The 22406-nt window shown below is 42.3% G+C and overlaps 1 protein-coding gene across 15 annotated transcripts in view; it reads right to left on the bottom strand.

The window, feature by feature from the left end:
* ptprfa (protein tyrosine phosphatase receptor type Fa) overlaps positions 1-22406 on the bottom strand; it is a 358380-nt gene that overhangs the window by 305841 nt on the left and 30133 nt on the right. For 13 of the 15 annotated variants that reach the window (XM_076874474.1, XM_076874475.1, XM_076874480.1 and 10 more), the window contains exon 2: positions 6893-6970. The exons of the other annotated variants lie outside the window; for them this stretch is intronic. The gene's annotated coding sequence lies outside the window, so the exon portion shown is untranslated. The remainder of the gene's footprint in view (positions 1-6892; positions 6971-22406) is intronic. 15 annotated transcript variants of the gene reach the window in all.

Here is a 22406-nt window from a genome sequence, read left to right on the forward strand (position 1 = left end):
GATATCCAAGAAAGGGTCTCCAGTATGAAGAGTTGGACAGCACCAGGGCCCGGCATGGTTCACGCCTACTGGCTGAAGAAGCTGACTGCACTCCACGAGCGTCTGGCAGCACAAATGAACCAGCTGCTAGTTAACGAGAGACACCCGGAATGGCTAACTGAAGGCCGGACGGTCCTGATCCCCAAGGACCCCAAGAAGGGACCGGTCCCCTCCAACTACCGACCAATAACCTGCCTCAGTACTACATGGAAGCTCCTGTCAGGCATCATATCGGCTAAGATGAACAGGCACATGGGTCAATACATGAGCGGGACACAGAAAGGAATTGGCAAGAATACCAGAGGCGCAAAACACCAGCTACTGGTAGACAGAACAGTCAGCCGAGACTGCAAGACCAGACTGACCAACCTGTGCACTGCCTGGATTGATTACAAGAAGGCCTATGACTCAATGCCCCACAGCTGGATACTGGAATGCCTAGAATTGTACAAGATCAATGGGACCCTAAGAGCCTTCATCAGGAACTCAATGGGGATGTGGCGTACAACACTAGAGGCCAACTCCAAGCCCATAGCACAAGTCACCATCAAGTGCGGGATCTACCAAGGAGATGCTCTGTCCCCACTGCTGTTCTGCATAGGCCTGAACCCCCTCAGTGAGATCATTAACAAGGCTGGCTACGGATACCGACTACGGAACGGAGCAGTTGTCAGCCACCTCCTGTACATGGATGACATCAAGCTGTATGCCAAGAGTGAACGAGACATCGATTCACTGATCCACACTACCAGGCTATACAGCAATGACATTGGAATGTCGTTCGGACTGGAGAAGTGTAGTCGGATGGTAACAAAGAGAGGGAAGGTAGTCAGAACTGAGGGGATTGAACTACCAGAAGGCAACATTGCAGACATAGAGGACAGTTACAAGTACTTGGGGATCCCGCAGGCGAATGGGAACCATGAAGAGGCCGCTAGAAAAGCTGCAACCACCAAGTACCTGCAGAGGGTCAGGCAAGTCCTGAGGAGTCAGCTGAATGGTAAGAACAAGATCCGGGCCATCAACACGTACGCCATGCCCGTGATCAGGTACCCTGCTGGGGTAATAGGCTGGCCAAAGGAGGAGATAGAAGCCACTGACATAAAGACAAGAAAGCTCCTTACCATGCATGGAGGGTTTCACCCCAAGTCCAGCACCCTGAGGCTGTACGCTAAGCGGAAGGAAGGGGGCCGGGGACTGGTGAGTGTCAGCACCACAGTCCAGGATGAGACAACGAACATCCAAGAATACATTGGGAAGATGGCCCCAACTGACCGAGTGCTCAGTGAATACCTCAGGCAGCAGAAACCCAAGAAAGAGGAGGGAGACGAGGAACCATCATGGAAGGACAGAGCCCTGCACGGTATGTACCACCGGCAGATAGAGGAGGTGGCTGATATCCAGAAATCCTACCAGTGGCTGGACAAAGCTGGACTGAAAGACAGCACAGAGGCACTAATCATGGCAGCACAAGAACAAGCTCTGAGCACAAGATCCATAGAGGCTGGGGTCTATCACACCAGGCAAGACCCCAGGTGCAGGCTGTGTAAAGATGCCCCAGAGACAATCCAGCACATAACAGCAGGGTGCAAGATGCTAGCAGGCAAGGCATACATGGAACGCCATAACCAAGTGGCCGGCATAGTGTACAGGAACATCTGTGCCGAGTATAACCTGGAAGTCCCGAGGTCAAAATGGGAGATGCCCCCAAGGGTGGTGGAGAATGACCGAGCTAAGATCCTGTGGGACTTCCAGATACAGACGGACAAAATGGTGGTGGCTAACCAACCGGACATAGTGGTGGTAGACAAACAGAAGAAGACGGCCGTAGTGATCGATGTAGCGGTTCCGAATGACAGCAATATCAGGAAGAAGGAACACGAGAAGCTGGAGAAATACCAAGGGCTCAGAGAAGAGCTCGAGAGGATGTGGAGGGTGAAGGTAACGGTGGTCCCCGTGGTAATCGGAGCACTAGGTGCGGTGACTCCCAAGCTAGGCGAGTGGCTCCAGCAGATCCCGGGAACAACATCGGAGATCTCTGTCCAGAAGAGCGCAGTCCTGGGAACAGCTAAGATACTGCGCAGGACCCTCAAGCTCCCAGGCCTCTGGTAGAGGACCCGAGCTTGAAGGATAAACCGCCCGCAGGGGCGTGCTGGGTGTTTTTACATATGTGTGTGTGTATATATATATATGTATATATATATATATGTATATATATATGTATATATGTATATATATGATTGTGTGTATATATATGTATATATATATATGTATATATATACACACAAAGGCTTGACCTTACTATATGATCTAGCCTAAGATGAGGATGATATTACTTGGCATTATTAAATAGCAATGCTCTGAGCTGAACTTGAGATCACAGGACATATAAGGACATTCTACATGCTGGTGCTATGAAATAAATAACCTACTGGCTTTAATAATATTCTCCTCTATAGTACATCCCTACATAAAATGAAGAATGGGAGCTGCAAACCTCAACTGCAGAAAATTAAGATTTTGATATCAAAGAAAAACATAAACTGCAGCATGCCATTTACTTTTACTAAAAACTCACACAAAGCAAAGGTAAACAAGATGTAAAGAGTCATTGTTACTGACTTTGACAAGCTGTCCCTTTAATGTCCCTTCACGTAGATGTCACTTACACTTGTTACATATTAGAAAAGTTATAGGGAACTCAACTTATTTCAGTGTCAACATCTTTCAATATCTATATTTCCTTAGTGTCATCTGCTGAGCAGCTCACTAATAGCGAGCGGTTAGCGACTGCTTCTGCACGTGACTTCAGGTGTTTAAGTGTAATAATAGTGGGAACACATTTATATTCATGAATGCAGCTTTGCTGATACAGAGGTCCTCGGGGTGCTCGGCAGAGAAGGCACTCCTTGTGTGATGCACAGCTCCTACACCAGACCAGTAGAGTCTCTCTGAACCTGCCAATGCAATGCTTGTTTGCCCACATGCCATTAACCAGCACACTTCAACCAGCAACAGTGTCTGTCAAGAGCTGCTCTCAATTCCAGAGCAACGCAAATTGTGTCTATTTTAACCTCACCATGCTAGGAGAGAAAAAAGCAGGTGTGGGGACAGTTCAGACATACATCTACATCTTTAGTCTCTTCTCAAGCAGGTCTCATAGAAATGGTTTGTATGTAACAAGCTTGCAACAGCAAAAGAAAAAGAACATTTATTTATTTGTTTAGCACGTTGCAAATGCAGAGAGATTTGTTTTCCAGTAAATGTTTAATGATGATCATTTAATGATAATATTATCATCAAAGATGTAGTGGTTAAATCTATCATCTTTGGTACAGAAAAGTACATCGATACTCTGTATTTGTGGACAAAAATTGAGGTGGCTACTATGACATCACGCACTGGTTTTGGACTCATTTGGAAGCCTAACATCAGATTCTTTTAACCAGGTTTAGTTGAAGTACTAATACATAACTATTATGTTATTATTAAGTCATTAGCTAAGGCTAACAGGCTTAGTAAGAGGGGTGAAATGCAATGACAGAAGCATTACCTGAATTTGTGTTGCAAACTTTACTCACCAAAACTACAGAACAAATTTCTTGGCTGAGCTGTAACACACAACAGGGTTTTTATTATTGATCAGATAATCCCATTAAACTGGTCCAACTGGTCAAAACAACACAAACACAGCAGACCAGTACACTTCAGTGATTGCAGTTAGCACAGCCCTTTGACTGGGACGCCTGTCTGTGAGGACTCAGCCTTTGTACCCGCCTGTAAACATGTTTTTATGCTTTAAAGTCGTACAGCACATTTCAACTCAGGACTCTATTGGAATTGACTCAGTGGCCATTTGAGGAACTGCACAGTTGTTGGCTTCATTTTTCCATCCCAGTGGTTGATTGATTTACATCAAAACAACCGTCCATTGCTAAAGGGCAATAACGCTTTTTTAACCGTGAGTCTGATTTTCCAATCTTCAAAATAACGCAACTCCCCGACCCCCAAAAGACGGTCTTATCTCTCTTTGTTTGTTTAAAATTATTCTATATTTTAACTATTTAATGTTTTTCCACTTTTCCTTGGAGGACTGTGTCTCATATTCATCTTGACAGACTGTATTCCTACAACACCACACCTCTCACCACATCTCAGAGCGACACTTCTCTAGCATGTCACACACTTGTGTGTCTGCAGAGATCCTTTCCATCTTGCTGTCTGCACAAGAACAACAACCTCAGCCTGTCAGACCCAAAAACAAGCATTTTTACTTTGACATGTGAATTTGCCCTGTGGGACTTTAAAGCCATTTTGCAGTTTGCTGGTTACATTCTTACTCAGTACTGGACCAATCACAGCCATTTTAGTCAGTATAAATTATTTAGACCCCAAAAGATGGAAAAAAGAGCCAAGGTTAAAAAAAATGCTTCATTAAAGTGTGTCATTAATTCAGTCAATACAACTGGGACACTGTGCCAGCATTGTACAAATACTTCTAATCATCAGGAGGCAGTTCTGTTGTAACTCACGGTCAATGTTTTCACTAATATGGAAGAAATTAATGGGCTGTACTTCTGCTAACTTAAACCAACCAGAAGAACACCAGTAAGTGATTTGTGTGCTGTAGGGATGTAGTGAGGTCCTCAGGTAGGTTCAGCAGCAAACCCAAAGTCTCGGGGGGGTGTCTCTAAAGTGATGAAATCTCACGAGACTCCTATTTTAAAATGACCAACTGATTACATTTAAAAGCTGTTTTGGCCTCTGAGTAATGTACACCTCCATAACAGCGGCAGGTAATTTGCATTTGGAGAGTAGTAAGGCTGAGAGTTAAGGGCACTGCTGCTTTGATTAACAGGGTGCACTGGGAGCTTTAGCTAAATGCTGTGTGCTAGGCCTTGGCTCTGTTAATTAAAGTCAGTGAACTGGTCCTCTCAACTGTATTGTTGCTAATGGTGTCTTTTGGATATGCCAAACACTACGTCTTCCTGTGTGTTGAAGCACATTTGTCTTAATCCAATAGCAGATATATAGCATGTCTTTGCTTTGCATCTGTACAGTTTATTAATGATAGCGTTAGCTGATCACGTCGGACTCAAACAGACCCAAATAGCGACCGCTAAAACGCTGTCGTGATGGGTTCAGAAGTCCGAATGTAGTGGCCGACTTCACAACGCCTATGCCCAGCTCTTTTTTGCAGCACGTGTTGAACTAGGTTGTTGTTCCCAAAAGACAAAACTCATTTACAAGTGTTGAGTTTTAAATTATTCAACAGATTCAGCAGTGATTTACCTGCAGGCTGGCTGGAGGTAAACTCTGCTGTGCTGTCATCTTATCTTCTTATGCCCATGATATTAACAAGCACAGCAGATAATTTCCATATGATTATGTTTTAATAGCAAAACAAAAGTGCGTGTGGTTGAAAAAAGAAAAGTCTAGGGAAACTAATCTGTATTAATGAATATAAAGGACAAACTGAACATATCGATTATTTTGTTTGACTGACTGATTCATTCTTCAATCAGTCAGACGCTGGCAGTAAGGGGACCCATCATATGCAACAAAGCCCGAAGCAAATCCTTCAAATTGCTGACTCCATCTGATCAATATTCAGCACTGGAGGCTTTCTGTTTGAGCACAATCAGTCTTTGTGTTACAGACTAAGAGCTGTTGTAGGGCTGGGCGATATGACCCAAAATTCATATCTCGATATTTTTTAGCTGGATGGCGATATAAGATATATATCTCGATATATCTTTTTTTAAAGCCATAAAGTAAGAACAAGAAGAGAGTTCTTAGTCAAAGCTGTGTCCCAGATGTCACACAGGCACTTTTATTAACATAGAGCAGATGTACATAAAATTTACTCAAAAATAAATTATGAGCATTTATTAAATAATAATGCTCCATAAATAAAAGAAAACAATGTTGTTTTTGTGCATAACAAAAAGCTCACAAATGTGCAGTCAAAATGAAAAGTAAAAGACTAGCACTATAACAAAGACAGATTTCACAGCTGCTCTGTTCCCAACTTCTACTGCGTGACTGACAACCTGGAGTTTGAAATCCGCTTCGCAACCACGTCTCTTAACAGGTGCCATTTATGGTCCTTATACACAGTAAGGTAATATTACGTTGAAGCACAGTACGTATCACTCCGCGAGGCTCAGCCGTAATGCTCCGACAATCCATCAAGCGCTGCAGCTCCGTAGCTTACCAAAGTCGTACTAAAACATTTTTGACAGATTGCTGAGCGCCGTGTTCCACATAAAATCGGTTCGCGGCCATCAAGCACAACCAGAATTCATACATAAGGCGCGCTGTCAACTTTTGAGAGAATGAAAGGATTTTAGTCCATGCAGCACCTCTGGGCTGCATGGCGTTAGCGTGGTTAGCTCGTTAGCGTGGTTAGCTAGCTAACACGTTGACGCCGTCCAGCCCCACGCACGGGGCGATGCGCAGTAACTCGTTAACGGAGATTTGCCGTGTCCATCTTGTCGCTTCCTGCAGGTGAAGCGATGGGGGAGGAGGGGGAGTTGTGTTCAGTGAAGGAGAGGCGAGGCCGAGTAACGTTGCGTAAAGACGAAAGTGCACGAAAGAGAGGCAAACTTGCGGCTCCGCAAGTATAATTATAACGTAACATAGACTATATCGATATAAAGGATATGGTCACATCTTATACCTCGTATAAAAATATATCGATATTTTTTAAAAACTCGATATATCGCCCAGCTCTAAGCTGTTGTTTCCATAATTCAACATTTTCACTAAAGTTATTTTCTCTCCATCAGTAACATCTTGGCTGCAACATACAAGACTGATTCCTGTTGGTGGACGACTGTTTATTACTTACGTTTGTTTGCCTGACATCACTGATACAGCTGATACTGAGACGCCTCGGCCAGCTTTAGTTCTTTGTCCTCGTGCCCTCCTGGAAGGAACAGAACATCGAGTCGATTACTTTTATTTTACCAAAACACCCACAGGAACAGGACAGTCTTTAATGTTAGCATGCTGTGGGGTGAATGGGACTATCTTATTACAGTGTTAGTATCCAGTGTATGCCTGCAGGCCAGCGAGATGCCACAACTCTAGAGCTGAGAGTCATACGGATGTAGTAAACCAGTAAAAAGAACTGGTTCTGTCTTTATCTGCAGCTGTTTATGTTAAACTCAGCTTTATCAGTGTGCACCGTGTAGTGCAGCTAGATTTGATTGTGTGTCAAACTTCTCTTACAGGTCTGTGAAGATATTTACAGAATTGTGCCTAACCAACTTTTTTTTGCCTTAAATTCACCAGGAAAGCTGACACAGAATTACACGAAGTCCACCGCTGTTCATTTACAAAGTCAACACATTTGTTTGTTTAAGTTAACACGAGCAGCTTTGACCAAAAAGGATTTCTTTTATCCTTCTGTTCCTTAATATGTTACTGGATGTAACATATTAATGTTGCCTAGATTTAACTTTAACAGGAAACAGCTTTATTAACTCTTCTAAATCCAGGCTAGGTTGCCCCTCCTTCTTTTTCCTCCTCACCAAGCACCCTCGTTTGGACACTGACATAAAGTTCAGGAGTAGACGTGCCTAAATTATTTAAACATGTAAAATGTGGACGGGTGGTGGGTAGCTGGCTTCTAATTATTGAGCGATACTGTTACATAATTGCACTAACACACCACACACTTCACATCCTGGGAAAGGCTGTAAGGAAAGCTTAGGTGTGATATTCAATAAATGCAGTAAATTGTGTGATAATTAGCTATTTGACGTTTGCGTAGTCTAAAACTACTGTTGACCTGGTGATTCCATATATAGCAGTAATGTTATGACTTTGACATTTGAATAGCACAATAAGTTCTGATTTGTATTTGGAGATTTGACTGCTGATAGAATCCAAATAATGACAGCGCTCATCGGGTGTAAATGAATACAATAATCAGAAGGCATTAATAAATCCTGATGTGATAACATCTTGATAGCAGCTGCAGACTCCATGCAGGAAGTGACACGTCTAATCTCAGCATCTCCTTTATGTATGAAGTGATGTTTCTTTGAAGTGATTACTTCAAAGTCCTGCTGAAAACACTAGGGATGCACTTCATAGCTTGATGCAAAACCAATAATATCTTTTTCAAAAGCCACAATAGAGTCTTTTGACAAAATTGTCAAACATATGGCCCATGAGCCAGGATGGGCCCACCCAAGGGTCCAATCCAGTCCACTGGATGGCTTTGCTAACTCTGAAAAGCTTTATTTTTGGACTTTTGTTACAAGCGTTTAAGCCATGAAAGAGGATTTCCAGACTATTAATTTTATCTCAGCCAGGGGTCTGAATCATTGTCAGTTTAACAAGTTTTAATGCCTGACGAAAGCTAATCTGAGGAGCTGAGCAGGTGTATTTATTTGATAAATACTCATATTAGGGAGGGGCAAAGGTTCCAACAACGAATCAGTGAAGCTTCATACTGCTAAGTTTCAGACAGTTTGTTTACACTGGTGTCTGTATGATGTCATTAAATATGGCAGCAAGTATATGGTCTTCTCAGCCACGCAGCTCAAAATTATCCAATGAGAAGGAAGCTGGCTTTTCAGTCTATAAAGAGACAGAAGTTAAAATGGCCTGTGGTGAACCTATTATGAGTCATGAAAAGCTACTGTTGAGTCTGACTACAGAGTCCAAGAGTAACAACATTATTTGAAACAAAGGACAGTGAACAAAGGGTGAAAATGTAGATTAAATGTTTGCAGATCTCTGAATGTTTTCAGCCGGTCAAAAATGATGCAAACCGTCAAAGCTTAATTACAACTTTTGCAAAAATTACAAAAGGTGAAATGAACAACGTTCAAGACTTTCAACCTTACAAACCATCTTTTTACCAGATTCAAATCATGGCAGAAATATCTTAAACTAACAACACAGGAACTCCAGCAACACTTAAAAGTGAAGAGGAACAATTTTATTAACTGACTAACATGTTTCGGCCTTCATCAGGGTCATAGTAATACATAACACATCTGGGCTTGAATAAAGGACAAGAAACAAAAAAAAAGTCAAATTAACCATCACATCTCCATGTTGTTAGCGTCTCATCCTCTCCATGCACCTTGGAAGAAGGCAAAGTTGTGCCAGAAATGTTTGCTGAGAGATATTTTTAACTCCTCACCTCCTGAAGCTGTGGAGTTAATATTGGTCCCACTGTTTGAAAGGCATCACTGCATAAAGTATTGAGAATCAACATTTCAGCGCTGTGACAGCTGTTGGCTAATCCTTTATCAGGAACTTCATAGCAAACACAATATTACTGCTTTCTAATATTTTACTTGGACATTAATGCATCCATAGAGGGATTATACGCTGCAGTTCTGCCTGTACAATTTACATTTTGAGATTTGAGCACAATGCTGGTGTATCTCAGCACAAAGAAAAAAGCCAAAGACAGGTGTTTCAGTGGCAACATCCCCGCAGGAAAGACTTTCTAGCTTAAGACCTTCAAATCCAGAGACCAATTCTCCCCCTGCTGAATACATTTAGAGAAGAAACCACAAATCCTGCAAGGATTGAAAGTGCCTCCCCCACACCTGCACACAAACAAAGCAAGCGTGTGTCTCACTGCTCTAATATTGCATTTTAAAAGCATCTCCTTCCCCATCTCATTCAGACTGCTTCACATTCAGCTGATTAAGTCCTCTCAGAGCCAATCAGAAGGCAGCAGCATGTGTGTCTGTTTGTAAATGTATCACTCCAAATTCCCCTCTATTCATTCAGGTTAGTCCAATTTAAATTGCTTTGCAGAAGAATGACAAAAATATGACAGTTTCAATTCACACAATTGAAACAATTTGAGACTAATGAGACAAAGATAGTATAAATTACAAGAGAGAATAGAACACTTTAAACATGAAACAGTGTAAAAGCAATTAGAAGGAGCGCTCACACGCTGGCTCGGTTACTGCTGGAACATTTATTAACATTCATTAAGTTGTAATGTTTTGGTCTGTGTGACATTCATCAGATTTATGAGCAGCAGCATTTTCATATTTATAAATGCATAGGAAGAGTTTAGTTGGACCAATGAAATCCTTGCACATATGTTTGTCTGTAGTCAAACAACAGTATGAGCGAGATCATCAATATCTGAACATGGCAGCAGATTCAAATCCAAAACACAAAGTCTAGAAGTTTAAAGTCAAAACCGTCTACAAAGAGTTCAGAGTCACATTTCTATGCAGATTAATCTCCCTGAAAGTTAACTGACTTGTGTTATACTGTTCACGTCTACACTTCTGACCAGTTTTGTTTTGGATTTTAAATAAGCTAAAATATTAAATTAAGTAAAAGTTATTTATTGCTCGAGTGACAATATCTCTAATATCTAGAAAGCCTTTATTTATCTCAGCTTCCACCCTTGGGTAAGTAAAACTTGTTAAATACTACAACAGTTTCATCAGAGTAGAGGTTTCACAGTGGGCAGCGTCTGCATAATCCCTGTCCTCCCTGTAAATATACAAAATGTGTGTGTCCCTCAGGTCCTCTATTAAAGGTCTGGGGGGGTCTGAGGGTTCTGTCCAGGATCTTAGCTGCTGTCTTCTGGGCAGCAACCTCTGATGTTGGCCTGGAATCTGCTGGAGAAACTCTTCCAGTTTGGGGGTTACAGTGTCTAATGCTCCTATTACCATTAGGACCACTTTGAATTTGACCTTCCACATTTGCTCCAGCTGTTCCTTCAGCACCTGGCACCCCTGGCTCTGTTTGCTGTCGTCTGCTTTCAGGTCCACCAGCCGCTTGACATTGGTGGTATGTGACACCTTTTTCTCCCAGATGTTTTTCCAGTGTTGTTGAGTTTCAGCTCTGAGTGGCTCTGCCCTCGTGCTGTTATTCCCGGTAGATGAGAGAACACCCTGGATGGATCTTCAGAGAACAGGCCCTCTGCTTCTCTGGTTTATCTCTTCAGCCTCGTGGCTTTGTTTGTCTCAGTGTTATGGACATCTGTTTGTCACCCAGGGCCTGTCTCTCATGGAGACCTTGTGCACCTCAGTTAACCAGCTAACATCCTTCCAGGTTTCCTGGATTTTGGCTTCCAGCCTTATTCTCTACGGAGGGCTTCCTCTACCTGCGTCCGTGATCTTATACCCGAGTGCGTCTAGGATTACTTTGACCGGGGCCAAGATGAGCTCACTGCTTTGGGAATCTCCTTAAACCTTTGAGTAAATGTTGCTGTTAATGTTATTACATAAATGCAAGTATGAGAAGTTTAGATGTTCCTCATTTAACATGAGAGGGTCAGATAGAGGGGTTTTGGTTCTTTGTTTTCCTGCCACACATTCAGGTGTGCAGACATTTTGCACAGCAAACATAAATGCAAAAAAATAACAATTAATGATGATTCAAATTCTCCATTAGATTTCAGCCAACAGCTCCATCACATGTGCAGCTGGTGGACGCAGCTGTGAAAGCAGGCTGAGAGTCTCATTGGAGTCTCATTAAAACCTACATCAAACCAGCAGGACAGCGAGCCACAGCGAAAAAGGCACACAGGGACTAAAGGTAAGACTCAGAGTATCAAACAGCTAATTAATGGTGCAACAGGACTAAAGGGCACAAAGAGGACAATGACTGGCTCATTATTTACAAGCCTTTATCAGCTTTTTAATGGGGAAACCAGACCCAAATTGCAACAAATTAGTCTTGCCAGAGGTTCACAGGAACATTAAATCATTAGCAGGTCTGACCTTGTCTGTGTTGCTGCGTTTTATAAACTGCAGGTCTCATTAGACCTCGGCCACAAACCTGTGACGCTGGACTTACATTTTTATAAAGATGCACAAGTATGGAACATAATTGATGGAAGGTAACTGAGTCCATCATGTTTCTCACTTTATCAATATACTCGCAGATTCCTTCAGTAAGATTATTTGAATAAAGACACTTTGAACCAACGTCTCCAACACAGCGTCTTAAATTACTTTTCTGGAAAAAAATATCCACAGTTTTTTTATATGTATCAGACTGATTTTTCCATTGATTGTCAAGACTTAGGAAATGAAAAATCAGATATTCTAATAACACGGGAAAAGTAGAAGTTAAAGTAGTAGCTTTATTTTATTTTTTTGCATACTGGTCAGATTCCTGTTGTAGATAAGGAATTAAATATTTTGCCAAATTTCTAAAAATAAAAACAACTAAAACAGCTATTATGAACTATTTGTTACAAAAACTGAGAAGAAACTCAGAATTAAACTTCGATTGAATTCAGAGAGTAAAAAAAACTCTGTTAATAGTACTCACAAATTTAAAAACATAAATTTTCAGAGATTCAGCTGGAGAGAAAACCTTCTCACCCCACATAGACCGAGTCAGATTAGAGCCCCTTGCTACTGAATATATCCGAATCATCAATGGAAGCATCCAGAAGAGACGCTGCTGCTGAATCGATCTGTTTGGGAGAATAAAAATGATGTAAGGATGTCTTCCATCGTGTTGTTGCACCTCGACCACAGCTCTTTAAAGAACGGCACTTGTGCCGGACAAACGAGAAAAAAAACAGCACTCGCTCGTTTTTCTCTTCTTCCTCAGAATTTACTTTACTTTTAAAAATAATACTAGACACCATTTACCCGTGTCTGATGACACAGCATTTTATTTCATTAGACAAAAAGGAAACAAGGTGGCAAACAACACCCGAGAGCCGAGCCTGGGGGTCGGATAAACTCCTGGCCACATTTGTAGCTCAGTCTAAACCTTAAATGTTCCACGTGGCTGTTCAACTAATGAAGAAATGGAATTCTTTGACAACAAAACAGTTTCATTGAAGTTCATTTCTCATGAATTTACAGTTTTAATCCAAGAGAATGTTCAAAAGGATCTTGTTCATAATGAACTCATTTTTTTCTCAGAATATTAGCTTAAGCCCCCTCCCTCCCCCATAACATAAAATGAACATAAGACTTTCATAAAAATGAATTCATGTATCAACTTTTTTCATTTTCACTTCCATTAATTTTCTAGCAGCCTCTTAGATTACCGCAGTAAATCTATTAAAGCACCTGATTCTCCGATTGAGCAGCTACTACAGTGAACCACTCTTTATGAATTTATGCCTCCTTATCAATAAGTTAAAAACATCAAAACAAATAATGAATGGATTGCATTTATATAGCGCTTTTCAAGGCACCCAAAGTGCTTTACAATGCCACTATTCATTCACTCTCACATTCATACACTGGTGGAGGTAGCTACGGTTGTAGCCACAGCTGCCCTGGGGCAGACTGACAGAAGCGAGGCTGCCATATCGCGCCATTGGCCCCTCTGGCCAACACCAGTAGGTAAGTAGGGTAAAGTGTCTTGTCCAAGGACACAACGACCAGGACAGAGAGCCCGGGGATCGAACCAGCGACCTTCCGGTTACAGATACGCTTCCCAACCCCCTGAGCCACGGTTGCCCAATACAGTAATTTCCACAGTGAATGGCTGTTTTTACTATGATGAGCACACAGGTAATGATAGTTTTGCTTTAAGAAACAGAGGATTAGCAAACCGTTGTCCTGAATACTTCTTCCATAATGAAATACATTCTAGGACCAATCATTAAGTTTACAGCTTCACCACCTGTTTCTCTAAATGTGGAGCTGAGCTGAATTTGCTGAATCTGTGAACTGTAAGTTTTAGTTGGTGAAAACCATTTCATCCAGTAGGAGACTGAGAGGTGACTGTTTAAAATGAGACACACACGTCGTAATTCTCTGCTAAATATTTCTCTTTAAAGTATGTTTCAAAGGTATTTAAAAATGATGATTTTCAAGGGAAACCTCTCACAGATTCATTAGTTTTGTAGGGTTCATGAACCAAACACTCACATCTGTATATCAACACCCGTCCAAAACATTTGATACCAGCAGCAATTTTTAGACAGATCATAATGACTCGCACTGTAAATGCAGCCTTTGATGTGCAGCCAAGCCTGGCTGAACTTAATAATAATTTGTTCCCACACAAACGAGGATCAGGCTGCCCTTGAAAAATTATCTCACTGAGGTCAGAGTCAGTTCAACATCATGTGCTTTTCATGTTGTGGAACGAGCAACCTACCAAATTAGATCAAGTTTTCTTCGCTGCGATTGTTCGCTGTTTTGAGGGGGAAGAAGTTCAAACGGCTGATTTTGTTGACTGAAACTTGAGAAGAGACGGGCAGCTGAAAACACCCGAGCTGGAGAGTCATCGAGCAAGCTTCCAGTCAAAGGCTGGTGGCTGCAGTCATTACACTGCTGCAGCCCAGCCTCAGCTAATACACACTGGGAATGCATGTGTGTGTTTGTGCATATATGAGAAAATGAGAAAAAGACAGTGTACCGTAAGTTTACTGGAGGCTGTACTAGTGCATACAACATCTAAATGTGTCTTCTGAGTGTGGGTGTATTTTTACTGTATCTTTAAATATTGCTGTTCAAGGAACTAAATTTAAGAAATCGCTGAAGCTTCTAAAACTTGCATCTAAAATTTCACACTAGAACTTCTCTTTGTTCTGCTGCCAGCACAAAGACATGCTTACAGTGCTTCAAAGCTGGATTTCATGAGTCTTGGTGGAGAGCTGATGCACGAACAGAAGAGGAACTCATCAAATTTAGATCCAAATCACTTTACCTAAAATATAAAGTAAGGGCAATAACCTCAGTGGAGGATGTGTTCTTCAACCGCCCTCCTACGGTTTGTAGTGCTATTTAACTGTCAGCAGGATTATGCAAAACCAACTGGGTTTCATGTAACTCAGTGGGAGGGAGGCCCCGCACAGTAGAACAAAACATTAATCTTTGGTGTGGCTCTAGATCGCTTTCTTTAAAACAGGACATTAGCTTTGGTGCTTTAGCAAGGCCCCAGTCACACAGTCCTAGAGATAAGACTGCTCGCAACCACAGGTCACTTAGGAAAAGTTTAGTGCCCATCCAGTTGGCAGGCGGCTGTTGCTAGAATCACTGTAGAATCAGCTGCTAAACTCCCAGTCATGCAGATACAGATACCAGTTTGCGTTCCCCTGACAACCACGTCCTTATGGAAAATACATATTCCCTTACTGGTTGGCGAGTGGTTGTTGGAGGTTGCTAACAGTCTTACATAAAATTGGTCCCAAAGAGATGTATAATGCTACACTAAAAACTCCTTTCAATTGCTTTGGTTGCAAGTAAGTTGCAACAGTTGTCCACAGTTTGCATGGCAGACGCAAACATTCCCCAACTACTTGTGGAGCAGCAGTGAAACTGGGAAACGTGGGACACAAACCATATGTGGAAGTAAAACGTGCAACTTTGTTTTTGAACTGTGGGAGAGGTGTGGCCCCTGACTCAGCTGTAGGGGAGGGTGGTGCAGTGAGCTGAAGGCGGTGCCAGGCAGGTGAGTGGACAGGTGATGGTGATGGCACTGATGAGCAACGTCGGGGAAGAGCAGCGTGTGTGAGCACGCCCAGTAATAAAGTAACCAGAAATAAAGAGACACTCTGTGAACACTGAGCGTGGGCTCCGGTCTTTCTGCGAGAACGATTTCTACTTTTTCAGGTTTCACTGTTGCTCAGTAACTAGTTAGTAAGTGTCGCAGAGAAGTTGGAGTCTCATGCAAAACACAGGACACTGCAGCAATCTGCTAGCAGCCCTACCAGAGGTGTTGCCAACTAGTCTCTAGCCCTCTTTTAACTCTTTTAAACATTTCCAGCTGCTCTCGTGTCCTCCAGCTTAGACTGTTCCAGCACCTGAGGCCATAAAAGTCTGTCTGAAGCTTAATGTCCTTCATTTTGAAATGAGAAAGCTCATGATGGAGCTGAGAGTCCGTACTGGTTCATGCACTGTAACCATGTGAGGTGGAGCAGGACAATAATGTGTTTCACCACATATTTAATCTCAGCTCAGCTCAGGTTCACCTTAAGTCCCTGTAGTACCATAAGATTATTTTTTTCATCTTCTGCACACTATGTTACTTCTGGGAACAATTTAATTATCTTGTGCATACAAGATAATTAAATTGTAGGAACAGTTAATTATCTTGAGCACATGGATATTCAAATGCTTCTCTAATAACGTTAAGATGCAGAGATCCACTTTAAACTAGTGCTCACCCAATGATGTTTCATTATGCCACAACACAATTGGTAGAACTTCAGAAGCACACGGCCAAAACGTTTTGGAGAGAATCTGAGCTGTAGTTTGCTTTCCATACAGTCCTCCATACAGTCCTCCATACAGTCCTCCATGCAGTCCTCCATACAGTCCTCCATACAGTCCTCCATACAGTCCTTCATACAGTCCTCCATGCAGTCCTCCATACAGTCCTTCATACAGTCCTCCATACAGTCCTCCATACAGTCCTTCATACAGTCCTCCATGCAGTCCTCCATACAGTCCTCCATACAGTCCTCCATACAGTCCTTCATACAGTCCTCCATACAGTCCTCCATGCAGTCCTCCATACAGTCCTCCATACAGTCCTCCATACAGTCCTTCATACAGTCCTCCATGCAGTCCTTCATACAGTCCTCCATGCAGTCCTCCATGCAGTCCTCCATACAGTCCTCCATACAGTCCTCCATACAGTCCTTCATACAGTCCTCCATGCAGTCCTTCATGCAGTCCTTCATGCAGTCCTCCATACAGTCCTCCATGCAGTCCTTCATGCAGTCCTCCATACAGTCCTCCATGCAGTCCTTCATGCAGTCCTCCATACAGTCCTCCATGCAGTCCTCCATACAGTCCTCCATGCAGTCCTCCATACAGTCCTCCATACAGTCCTCCATACAGTCCTTCATGCAGTCCTCCATACAGTCCTCCATACAGTCCTCCATACAGTCCTCCATACAGTCCTTCATACAGTCCTCCATGCAGTCCTTCATGCAGTCCTCCATACAGTCCTCCATGCAGTCCTCCATACAGTCCTCCATACAGTCCTCCATGCAGTCCTCCATACAGTCCTTCATGCAGTCCTCCATACAGTCCTCCATGCAGTCCTCCATACAGTCCTCCATACAGTCCTCCATACAGTCCTCCATGCAGTCCTCCATACAGTCCTTCATACAGTCCTCCATACAGTCCTCCATGCAGTCCTCCATACAGTCCTTCATACAGTCCTTCATACAGTCCTCCATACAGTCCTCCATGCAGTCCTCCATACAGTCCTTCATACAGTCCTCCATACAGTCCTCCATGCAGTCCTCCATACAGTCCTTCATACAGTCCTTCATACAGTCCTCCATACAGTCCTCCATACAGTCCTCCATACAGTCCTCCATACAGTCCTTCATACAGTCCTCCATACAGTCCTCCATACAGTCCTTCATACAGTCCTCCATACAGTCCTCCATACAGTCCTCCATACAGTCCTCCATGCAGTCCTCCATACAGTCCTTCATACAGTCCTTCATACAGTCCTCCATGCAGTCCTCCATACAGTCCTTCATACAGTCCTCCATACAGTCCTCCATGCAGTCCTCCATGCAGTCCTCCATACAGTCCTCCATACAGTCCTTCATACAGTCCTCCATGCAGTCCTCCATACAGTCCTCCATACAGTCCTTCATACAGTCCTCCATACAGTCCTTCATACAGTCCTTCATACAATCCTCCATACAGTCCTCCATACAGTCCTTCATACAGTCCTCCATACAGTCCTCCATACAGTCCTCCATACAGTCCTCCATACAGTCCTTCATCCAGTCCTTCAAACAGTCCTTTAGGCTGAAGCAAAGTGTAAGAGACTGAATCTCACGACACTGACGTGAAACAAAGTGTCAATCTATTAAGACGGAAAAGAAAAAACAAATAAATGCTAAAATACTCAATATTTCTAAAGTGATAATCAAACCCGGCCCACAGAGCAGGACGATGTTCCTCTTACCTTTCTGGCTCTGAGCCTGTCTCCTCATCAGATACTCCCGCATCTTCTTCCCCTCCTTCAATTACTTCTTCTTCACCATCTCCTCCAATCCCAGGCTAATACTCATTCCCATCCTTTTCCTCATCTAACAGCTCCAGATCAGATTCTCCCTCTACTACTCAGAATAAATTCCTCTTTGCTTCACTTTTTTCTCCACCAATGTTGAGTCGTTAAATCTATAAAAATTGTCCACTGAGGTGACATTCATAAAAGGAGTGCTTCAAAATAGAAATAATTTAATTGTTTTCAGATGTAAAATAGTTTTATCGACATGTTAATAAACAATATAATTATCATGGTAAAAACGGCAATAGAGAAATAATATTTCGCTTCCTTCTCCCCTTTGCATAAAATGTGGCTGTTTGTATGCTGGCCTAACTGAAAAGATGCACATCACTGCAAAGCCCCGAATGTTTTCTGAAGAGGACTGTAGGACTTGATCGGGTGACTCAAACACAGCTGAATAAAATGTCCACTGTAGGACACAAATAGGTCAAGTCTCAGGAGGCTACGCTCATCTGAAGGTGTGAGGAACACAGATGATTTTATCAAGATTATTATTTGTTCCTGTAAGATCATGTTTTTGTTTGTGTGTGATCTTTGACCTGCAACTTACATGTGATTCAGCTGCCTTTGCTCCCGTCATACCAACGTGCACAAAACATATTGTGGCTCAAACAGGACTGGAGCTTGGACTTTTGTATTTCACTGCTGATTGCCAGATAGCATAGTGTATCTAATCTGAGCTATTTAGCCCCCGTACTCTCAGATTTCACATCACAAATGTGGAATGACACTATGTAAAAGGCCTGAGTGAAAGCACAGCAAACAGTTTGAGTTGTTGTGTTTGATCCGTTCTTTGAGATATTCTGCGCTATAAAATGAGATAATTAATCAGTTGAAGTCAGAGAAACGTGTCTAACTGGGTCTAACAGAACCAAAAGTGGATACCAGTGATCAAACTTGCAATGTTTCCATTAATAATATATCAAATATCTGTGTCATAGCTGCAGGTTTCAGCACTCCTTCCTCCATATTTGACTTCATTTGTGTTTGCAGGCTCTCGCCCGGCCCTGTACCTGCACTTCACCCTTTGCCATTTGGACCGGTGACATTAATTGCCACTGTTGTTTAAAATGAATGCTAGCTTGTGTTATTTTATCCAAAATTATATTCTAAGTAATTATAAATATGGCTGGATTTGTTTGTTTCCACTTGATTAGGGTTATAATACATTAGCTCCGCTGTGTTTTTGTCAGTTGGAGATACTTGTTACCTTCTGGACGCTGCACTGGGAGTGGTACTAACTTGATCTCAGTTCAAATATGACCTATAGTGTAATCCATTTTCACAGTAGAAAGTGTTTCTTTTACTGACAAATAAACACAACAGTTCAAGACTATCGAGCCTTTTGGCCTCTTTAAGCTCGTTTATTGGTTGTGATGCTTTTTTTATGTTAAATGAACAGAGGGTTTGGCGTGGAGAGAAAAAACGCCTTTTTACCCACTTAGAGTCACTTTGACATTAATGAACTTCTTTGTTTTTTGTTTTTTTTGGCATCATTATTTCCCTGATGCTGTTACAACATGCAGGGTGTTGCTCCACCCACCCCAACCCTGCCCACCAGTGTCCAGGGAAGCAGCAGATTGTTGGGGCCGTGGACTCTGCCAGGCTCTGTGGGTCACATCCCCTCAGAGCCTTGGCCAGGCTGCCGTCAAGCCAGAAGCCAAACCTCCTGCCATCGGGGACGTCACGCTCCCAGAAAAACAGCGCCAGCACCCTGCTAGGCCTCCCCTTATTCAGCTCACAGCTGACTATACAAGCACATCATGTACTGGACATATGGTCATGATTCATATCCGCCAGAGGAATTGCTCTTGTGATAATATAAGCTGTAAAAACTCAATATGAACCAGGGAGGGGAAAGAGAATGGTGGCCGATAAGAAGGAGCTCTGCAAAGTACAATGTGGGGAAGCCATTAGTTACAATGTGGGAGGTCACAGCAGGACAGCAGCTGCAGTCGAAGGCATGAATATATAATCGTGGTTATGCACAAAAAGCTATTTATTTGTTGTTATATGTTTTCGTTGTTTTGATTTAAGACACTTTCATATATCTCAAAGACAGAGACTTACATCCTGCAGCTGTAAAAGACAAAATTCCCAGCAGACTAACCCACCGGCATCAACAACCATGATGTGCAAAGGAAGAACTATTTAAGCTACTACTGAGAAATAAACCAATAATAATGTGAAGAAAGCAGGAGTAAAGTAAGGCTGCTATCTACTGAAGAAAGAAAGAACCAAATGCAAAAAGTCTCAATTAGAAAAAGCAAACGTTTTATTCGGTTGGTAGGAAGAGTCCAGACGAGTCTAACATACAGGAGTCCACATCATAACAAGGATCATGAAACGTTGAGGACTTAAGAGGGAACACTAACCTAATATAAATATTAATCCTGAAACACAGTGCATAATTGTACTTGATGACTATGAAATTAGCACAGAGCTCCGTTTGAATGTTCTGCTTTTGTATTTGATCTTCACTTGCTCTCAGATCTTTAAACCCCACTAGCAACTAAAAACCATCTTTTACTTAATTGAAATGCTTGATTATAATTCATTACATTCACTTTTGCCCTATTGACAGAGTTTTGATTCTGATGCTCTTTTCTTGGCCTCAAACAGCGACTTTAGCTCTTTGTGATTTTTGTATTTTGTACTTGTGTGATTTATTCTGTGGTTCCTAGTTTTGATCCCTCGCCCCTCATGTTTCTCTGTGTGCCCTCTGTTCTGTGTCCCGTCCGTGTTTCTTGGTCTGTGTCGTCACATGTTTTGAGTTTCTTGTGTTTTCTGTCCCTCTGCATTGTGAATTATGTTCTCATGGTTGGTCTTTTGTTTCTCCCTCGAGTCTAGTTTCTTGTGTTCCATGCTGAGTGTTTCCCTCTGTGTCTCTCTGTTCTTAGAGTCCTCTGCCTTATGGTTTATGTCTCTGTGTTTCTTAGTTGCTGTCTCCACCGTGTCAAGTTTGCGTCTCTGTGTGATACTTCCTGTTTTACTTTGAAGGTCCGTGTCTTATGTGAATGTGTCCTGCTTTGCTTCCTTGTCTCATCAGTTCTGATTTCTCCCAGCTGTGCCCTCCTCCTGTGCCCTCGTTACTTCCCAGTGTATTTAAACCCTGTGTTTCTCTGAGTCAGTGTTGTGTCGTCCCTCTTGCTGTGTGCGTCTCCCTGCGAGTTTTAGTTTGTGATTTTTCCAGTTTGTATGCTTTTTCCCTGCCAGCCAATAAAGCTGTGATTTTGAGTTCATCCCTTGAGTCTGAGCGTCTGCATGTTGGGTCCTACTCCTGCCTGCCACACAGCGCTTCCTGACAATATTTTATTAATACAGCAGATCTTATCCAGTCTCATTGGGCAATGTGCTTAAACCCTTTTCACACATTGCTTATAATGCTAAACTACTGAGCAGTGCTTTTCCTCCTGTCCGCTTATACATGGTTGTGATTGGTTAGATGCTGCATGACAATAACATTACACAAGAATCCCAACATCAACAATAACCGATCCCAGGACTTATTTGGATTAGAAGATAGAAGTCGAACTTATTAGCTAATGCTAGCTAGCTTTGTATGCAAGTATACATGAGCTGTACAGGCGCAACACACAAACACATACATGTCGTATATCTGCTAATTAGTAACAAACTACTGAAATACTAAACTTTCACTCAGTGAAACTGAAGCAGAAACGTCTCTGTCTGTCTTGATCACACATCGAGACGTATCATCAGTCACATCCATTAAAATGCTTCACAGTAACCACACCTGAAGAACAGTGGTGAGATGCAGAGATGAGGCCAACAGACAGACTGGCTGCAGATTTGCAGCCAATGAGGTAGAAATAACCAGAATTTCAAATAGATGTCAACAGATAGAAACCTCGCCATCTTCTGTTATTGCTGTGGACGTATGAACGAGTCTCTGAGCTATTTAGGATTCTAAGAGCTAATGTTGCTGAAAACCCTCACTTATTCATGCAATGTCAGTGAGAATATGCTTTTAAGGCCTGCTCTCAGACTCACATTGAAATCAAATGTATACCAATAGCTTGGGTGCAGTATGCCTAAACCTGGCTGTAATGGATTAATTAAACTGGATGGGCTGCTGGCAGTAATCACAGCTGATCTCCGGTGACTCACTTTCATGGTCAGACACAGATGTGAGGTACAGGGCAAAATCCAGGGTTGTGAAGTCAACAGTGAACCCAGTTTGGAACAAAAGGGTCAAAGAAGGTTAAAACCGTGAGCCAAGAAAGGAGCATCCAAACTGACGTGTCACTAATTGAAGGAAAAGAGAATTGAGGATGGACTTATGTGCTTGAAGGGGTTTACTGAATGTGGTCTTTGGTTTGGGGCAGCCAACAGATGATAAAGGAAAAAGATAAAAAGAAAGCAAGTTA

The sequence above is a fragment of the Maylandia zebra genome, linkage group LG15 (genome assembly GCF_041146795.1).
Source record: "Maylandia zebra isolate NMK-2024a linkage group LG15, Mzebra_GT3a, whole genome shotgun sequence".
Taxonomy (NCBI): domain Eukaryota; kingdom Metazoa; phylum Chordata; class Actinopteri; order Cichliformes; family Cichlidae; genus Maylandia; species Maylandia zebra.